Raw genomic sequence first — 6,525 nt, forward strand, 5'->3', positions numbered from 1 at the left:
CCATTAAAAAGAATATAAAAAGCACTTAAAAACATCAGGACCCCCTCCCCAAATTTAAAGACCCAATAATGGGCAACTGAAATGAATAAACACTTCTCAGATGAGGAAGTACAAATGGCCCATAAATATATGAAAAACTGTTCAACATCACTGGTTCACCTTCATTTGCATTTGAGAAATACAAATTAAAGCAACACTGAGTTCTTTCTCACTCCAGAAAGAATGGAGCACTATTTTAATGATAGTCCCAAACAAGTTGATCTTCTAACATAGTCCCAACCTCTCTAGTTCTGTGAGGTATGTTATTTGTATTTTGGTTGGGACTACTATTAAAGTATCAACCAATAACAAATGTAGGCTAGGCTGCCTCAGGGAAAAGGAACCCATCTCCATTGTTGGTAGGAGTGTAAATTGGTACAAGCAATATAAAAATCAATATGTAGATTTCTCAAAAAACTAAAACTAGAGGTTCCATTTAACCCAGATATTTCCAAGTGTCTTCTCAAAAAAAGTAAAGACATGCTACAGTGATACATGCACCTCAACTTAAATAAATAAATACCTCAAGGACAGTGATACCTGCATACCCATGTTTCTAGCAGCACAATGCATAATGACTAAATTGTGGAAGCGCTGTACGCCCATCAACAGATGAATGGCTAAAGAAAATATTTATTCAATGGAGTACAGCTATGCCATAAAGAAGGATAAACTTGAGGCATTTACCTGAAATGAGACATAATCTTAAGTGAAATAAGTCAGGAACACAAGCATATATGTATATAGCATTCTTTCACTTCAATGAAAAATCCAGAACCAGGGAAATAGCTCAGTGGTACCTACCTGGCAAATGTCAGGTAGTGAGTTCAGTTTCTGGCGCACACACACACACACACACACACACACACACACACACACACACACACAAAATCCAAAGCATAAGGAATAGAATGGGGGAAAGATACTAAGAAGTAGAAATAATTTGTTTAAACATTGAAGGGCGGGGAGATGGCTCAGTAGAATAAGCACTTCCCTGGCAAGCGCAAGGACCTGAGTTCAATCCCTGGTTCTGAAAAGAAAAAAAAAAAACATTGAAGGGAAATGAGATTTGCAGAGGGGAAAAAAAAGAGAAACAGAATTAAAAAAAAAAATTGAAAGAAAAAAATGAAAATAGATCTGTTATAAATGTGGAGGGAAGGGGACAAAAAAGAAAGGATGTACAATGCCAATGTACATATCCTCCTTGGTGAATATAATCATGACTACAAACGTGTACTAATAAAAAGAATAAAATATGAAAAAAAAACTACTGAGTGAGGTTTCTAATTTCCAAAAAAACAACAGGAAGCAGTTGTTCCTCTCTTTAGCTGTGAATAAAGTTAGTCAGCTGTAGTGGTATTATGTGGCAGGGACATCAGAATTGCCCAATGGCAGTAGTCCTCCACATTCAAGTCTTCATTTGTTGGTCTGGTGGTTAATTTGGACTGACAGAAAGAGGCCAGTCAAGCTTCAAAGGGCTATGGACTAAGGTTTGATGTTCCCTATTCTGTATGATTTTGAAGTATGCCATTTTGTTATATACCAAGTAGATTATGATATATATTTAAGTTAACATGAGAAATTCAGTAAGCACAGAAAGTAAATTGGTAAGCTGTCCATTACATGTACCAGAAATCTCAACTCAAACTGATATTATAAAGAGGATGATATATAACTTATAGCTGAAAAGTCTAGAAGTACCTTGGACTTCATGAGAACAACCCTGTTTCTAGGAAGTTGGTTGGTTTTTAGTCTTTGTTTTACCTTTGTCGGCATTGGCTCCCTTCCAAGACAGATGCTTCACCTAGCCCAGGATGCTTACTCACTTTTCCTGAACTCATTCATCTTTCTCTCAGCATTTCCAGCAAAATTCAGAGGGTTCCTTCTAGTTAACTAGATTTGTTCACCTGCCTGCCGCTAAACCTGTCAATGTGGCCAAGAATATGGAATGTTCTGATTTGTCTGGCTGATAGCCAAAAGTAGAATTAGGTCTGGTCAGCCTTCCAGGACTCACATGGCTTACCCAACAAAATTAGATTTGTTAGATGGAAAAAGGTAATAGGTGCTTGGAATGTAACTAAACAAATCTACTTCAGATGGAAAGTATCCTGGATTATGAAGGAAGAATGAATGTTGGACATCCTATGCTTTACTGAGCCTAATGTAGATGGTAAAATAGACCTCTCATAGATGTTTTCTTCATGATATACTTTGTATTGAATACTTGTTTTTTGTTCACCTCTTCATACCAAGAGGTATGGACCAAGAGTAACTGGGAATGAAGATGTCCGATACATAGCTGTAGTTTGTCAGTACCACACAGTAAAGGGGTATTTATTTTTATATTCCTAGTGCCTCACATAGTAATTGTGAGGATGAAAATCCACCAGCCCAGGGCACTAACCTCACAAGTAAGTTCTCATACTTTATCAAACACTAAAGCCTCTGTAGCTTAAGCCTCTCTGAAAAATAAATATAATTTTTGTGTCTCATTTTCTTTTTCTGAAAGTACGATTACTTTGATCTTTGGTTGCCAACTCATTAAGATGAGTGGAGTGTGCTCTACCTCATAGAGAAGTTACAAGGGCAGGGGAGATGGTTCCGTGGAATAAGTGCTTCCACGGCAAGCACAAGGACCTGAGTTCAATCCCCCGTTCTGCAAAAAAAAAAGAAAAGAGAGAGAGAAGTTACATGAAGTTGCATGATGTCTTGAATAATTAAATAATAATGTTTTGAATTATTTCCAAACAATCTCCTAAAATTTACAGTGTGATCACTTTAGTGCCTGAGATCTAGGATTCCCAATTTTTAATTTCCCATATATGAAATTATCCTTGACTGAAATTAAATAATATATTTATTTTTGCATAAAACTTTACCTAAAATTTTTAAACAATATATTTCGGTTTTTGATTTTCCAAAAATTAAGAAAATCACCCTAATAAATTACATCAGTACTCTTCTTTTGAATACTCCTTTTTGTTCCGCTTTTCTCCAATAATAGGATTAGCTCTCTTGTCAGTGTTCCCCTGTAAGATTGTTCTGCTCTGTGGCCCCAGGCTTAGTCAAGATTACAACATAGGATGTTTTTACACATTTGAAGAGAGAAAAGGAAAATGAAAACAGCTTCTACATCACCACTTAAGCATGGTTTCTATAAAGTTATGTATTGTATTAGCCATCTAGTATTCATAAGACTTGTTACTTGAGTATTACAATAAGGAAATATGAGTTATAGATAAATTTAATGTTTTAATAATGAGATCGAAAATAAATCTATTGTAATATATTAAGAATGAAAGCTCTGACAGAGTCAACTTAATTTGTGATCTTGTTGAATCATTCATTAAACATACTATATTCTGATAATTTTACTACCCCAGGCATTAAGCATTGTGAATCCAAAGATAAATGAAACAATAGTGTTACAATGTCATAGTTTAGCAGGGGATGAAACATACCACATCCAGGACAATTATAAAAATGAATATATAGAGAATAAATTTATTTGCTCTCTAGTTTTTCCTTTCTAGTATACTGTATTCCTTCCTGCATCTTTTTGAAAATACTAAATAGAGATATTCTAATGTTACTGCCATTTCACAGTTGGAAATTTGGTGTTTTTTGGGTTTTTTTGTATTTTAGGGAAGGGTCTACAGGGTGTTCAGGGTCTCACTGTTAGATTGGACTCGTAGTGATTCACCTGTTTACAGTCTCCCAAGAGCTGAAATTATAGGCACACACTACCCCGCCCAGTCTGGAAATTAGTTCTTCCACAGAAAATGTTGTGGTTTGCTCTGACTGGAGGGAGAGGGACATGGAGAAGCAGAGAGAGGGAATTCTGCTTGGAATTAGTAAGATGAATTCTGTCAAGAGAACCGGGAACAGGCGTTTCAGGTCCAAATGCAAGGAGAAGGAAAACTATAGACTTACCCTGACTAATTTACTCCTTTTATATTTTGCCATCATAATCCATTCCACTAATTGTGCAACAATAGCCAGAGATGGCACTAAAAGATAACTAACTGTCCTCTGGAGCTCGCTGTCTTTTAAGAAGCTAAATCCATTCTGGGGATTGAATGCAAGGCCTTTACATTGAGCTACATTGCCAGTCCTTTTTTGTAATTTTTACTTTGAGGCAGAACTCTAAACTTGTTATCATACTAATCAAACTCCCAGAGTGCTGGAATTGCTGAGGGTACCACCATGCCCAGCCCAAGTTTCCTTTATATACAATATTTGTTTATAAGCTCAGAAGTACTTAGGGCAATGAATGTTCTCTTATCTAATTAAAAAGTTTCTGTAATTAGGAGCCAACTTTATTGGTCATTGAACAGAAAGCTTAGATGAGGGGGCTTGCCCGATAGCTGAAGGGCTTGCCTAATAGCTCAGTTGTTTAAAGTGCCTCTTGGGCAAATGCAGTCAGGCACAGGGGACAGCAGTTTGATCCCCAACTCCACAAGCCCACACCATACCTGTGCTTAAGGCAGCCAGAACTAGCCAAAAAAGATCCTTTAAAATGATTCGACCCAGAGCCCAGACCCTGCATGTGAGTGGGACCACCCGGGGCCCACCTGATCCTCATTCCAGCCAGTGCCTAGGCCCAGTGTATGAATGACATCACGTAGGGCCCGCCAGATCCTCATTCCAGCCAGTGCCCAGGCTCTGCTTGAGTGAGACCTCCTGGGGCCTGCCGGATCCTCATTCAAGCCAGCACCCAGACCCGGCATGTGAGTGGAATTTTCTCCATCAGACAGGCCCAGTGTGGAACCCTGTGGCAGAACTCCCTGTAGAGAGAATAGAGGCAAGAGCCACCTAGCTGATCCAGGAGCAAAACATCTTGCACAAGTGGCACAGCACATTCACTTCCAAGGGCTACAGCAGCAAGAAGTGGAGCACAGCAGCCAGACCCAAGCCACACCCACCTGGATGAGTTTGAACTTGGTAGACCTGGACCTGGTGCTAAAGTAATAACTCTACCAAAGATCTACACCAAAATTCAGAAGACAATGCCATACAAAATGACAGAGAAGGAGCAAAATGCATTCTCAGGCCCTGAGCCCATCCACAACAAATGCAGGAGACAATAGCGTAGAAGAAATTGGAAATCACATACCTGAAATCTCTGAAATAATAGTGTCTGAAGTAAAGAAACAGCTGCAGAAAGATATGGAGGATGACTGGTTTGAGGAGACCCCCAGGGGCTTGGGGTTCCCACACGACTGCCTCGCCCTTTTATTTCACCTTCCTTTCTGCTGACCGCTGCCGCCTGTCTGCCGCGGCGCAACCCTCAGAGCTAAAATGAGTCTGTTTGGAACAACCTCCGGTTTTGGAACTGGTGGCACCAGCATGTTCGGCAGCACTACCACAGATAATCACAACCCTATAAGGATATCAAGGTCACGTCTTCCCCTGATGACAGCATTGGGTGCCTGTCATTCAGCCCACCAACCTTGCCCGGGAACTTTCTTATCGCAGGATCCTGGGCTAATGATGTTCGCTGCTGGGAGGTTCAGGACAATGGGCAGACCATTCCGAAAGCGCAGCAGATGCACACCGGGCCCGTCCTCGATGTCTGCTGGAGTGATGATGGAAGCAAAGTATTTACAGCATCGTGTGACAAAACTGCCAAAATGTGGGACCTCAACAGTAACCAAGCCATACAGATTGCACAGCATGATGCTCCTGTTAAAACTATACATTAGATCAAAGCTCCAAGCTACAGCTGCGTGATGACCGACAGCTGGGATAAGACTTTGAAGTTTTGGGATACTCGGTCATCAAATCCCATGATGGTCTTACAGCTCCCTGAAAGGTGTTACTGTGCTGACGTGATATATCCAATGGCTGTAGTGGCAACTGCAGAGAGGGGCCTGATTGTCTACCAGCTGGAAAACCAGCCTTCTGAGTTCCGGAGGATAGAGTCTCCACTGAAGCACCAGTATCGATGTGTGGCCATTTTTAAAGACAAACAGAACAAGCCAACAGGTTTTGCCCTGGGGAGTATTGAGGGAAGAGTTGCTATTCACTACATCAACCCCCCAAATCCTGCCAAAGATAACTTCACCTTTAAATGCCATCGGTCCAATGGAACCAACACTTCGGCTCCTCAGGACATCTATGCGGTGAACAGAATCTCATTCCACCCTGTTCATGGCACCCTTGCGACCGTGGGATCAGATGGTAGGTTCAGCTTCTGGGACAAAGATGCCCGGACAAAACTCAAAACTTCGGAACAGCTAGACCAGCCGATATCAGCATGCTGCTTCAGTCACAATGGCAACATATTTGCCTACGCGTCAAGTTATGACTGGTCCAAGGGACATGAATTTTATAATCCTCAGAAGAAAAATTACATTTTCTTGCGTAATGCAGCTGAAGAGCTAAAGCCCAGGAATAAGAAGTAGTGGCCTGAGACCTGGGGGGTATCTGGAATTGCGACTCCACGATTCCTCATCTCTACAGATTTGGCCCAAGCCATCGGTG

General features: G+C 40.7%; 1 protein-coding gene and 1 pseudogene across 2 annotated transcripts in view; both read left to right on the forward strand.

Moving 5' to 3' along the window:
* LOC111816435 (mucosa-associated lymphoid tissue lymphoma translocation protein 1-like) overlaps positions 1–6,525 on the forward strand; it is a gene marked incomplete at its 3' end in the record, with an annotated part of 27,227 nt that overhangs the window by 7,377 nt on the left and 13,325 nt on the right. The window lies entirely within an intron of this gene.
* LOC101567798 lies at positions 5,225–6,519 on the forward strand (annotated as a pseudogene). The gene has a single exon (XR_192329.2). The product of XR_192329.2 is annotated as an mRNA export factor pseudogene (transcript).

This window comes from Octodon degus, unplaced genomic scaffold (genome assembly GCF_000260255.1).
Source record: "Octodon degus isolate 3935 unplaced genomic scaffold, OctDeg1.0 scaffold00003, whole genome shotgun sequence".
Lineage (NCBI taxonomy): Eukaryota > Metazoa > Chordata > Mammalia > Rodentia > Octodontidae > Octodon > Octodon degus.